This window comes from Octodon degus, unplaced genomic scaffold, assembly GCF_000260255.1.
Source record: "Octodon degus isolate 3935 unplaced genomic scaffold, OctDeg1.0 scaffold00008, whole genome shotgun sequence".
Classification (NCBI taxonomy): domain Eukaryota; kingdom Metazoa; phylum Chordata; class Mammalia; order Rodentia; family Octodontidae; genus Octodon; species Octodon degus.
Genome location: NW_004524584.1, coordinates 7,818,882 through 7,820,173, shown reverse-complemented (window position 1 = coordinate 7,820,173; position 1,292 = coordinate 7,818,882).

Genomic DNA, 1,292 nt, shown 5'->3' with positions numbered 1-1,292 from the left:
GCCTGGGGAGAGTCACATGGAGAGAAAAAACATTCTCTCAGGCTTTCAAACAGAGCAAATTGGTCAAGCAATGACCTTGACTCATCCTCATGGCTGACACTGACAAAGGATCTACAAAGTGCAATATAGAGCTACAGGATAAATCCTGAGGGTACTTGACTGATCTTATAAGATACAAAAGTTACATTTCTTGTTATATAGGTCTTGCTTTATTTTGGTCTTAACCACCCAGCAGAAAAGTATAAAAATGAGGTATGTAAAGTAAAGCCATATTAATATGATGAGCTATAAAAGGCTCAAGTCAATAACTTCTGAGGATAACCCACTAATGTTATAGACTGCTAGACAGTGTTAGATTGTTTAGCTAAATTCAAACACCTATAGTATTTAGATTCCAATAGAATATCCACCTCTGACAGGACTAAACAAAAAACAAAGGGATACAAAGGAAAGATCATTTTGTATTTTTATATACAAAATAATTAGGATAGATATACAGTTACTTTCGCTTAACTCAGTGAGAAGAAAAAGGTGTACTATGAGTGTTTGGACAGGATATCCTGTCTGCTTCTTGTACTATGGATAACCAGTAAGAACATAACAATATACAATGTATTGATTATCGAAACTGTCCTATTAACCAGCTTTGAAACTGTCTCATTCATATTTCTTTCTCAATAAAATTAAAATAAGAAAAGAAAACTAAAAGTAAGATTTTCTAGTTATACAAACTTGAAATATTTTAATAACCTCCAGAAGTAGCATATAGGAAATAACAAAGTACATAATTCGAAAGGTAAGAGAAGTTGCAGTATGCCACATGTATTTTTTTTTTCATATATATGTGTGTGTATGTGTGTAGAAAAGACAGGGAAAAAGTAATATAAAGTCAACAGAATATGGAAATATACTTTTTAAAGTTTCTAATACTAGGAGAATATATCATACAATGTCTTTTAAATAAATTGTAAGTCAAAGATATAGTATAAATCTTATAAAAATTAAGATTAAGCAATATTCAGAAAATTAAATACTAATTAATTAAAAATTAAATATTTCAAAACAATTGAACTAAGAAAAAGTTTTCATGATAGCAAAGAAGTACTAAGAGTAAAACATAGGTGAAACGATGTGGGCCCAAGGACCCTGAATAGACCCAGAGCCTAGGCCCAGCATGTGAGTGAGAGTACCTGGGGCCACGGATCCTGAATCGACACAGAGCCAGGCCTGATGTGTGAATGAGACCACCTGGGGCCCACTGGATCCTCATTCGACCCAGAGCGCAGGCCCAG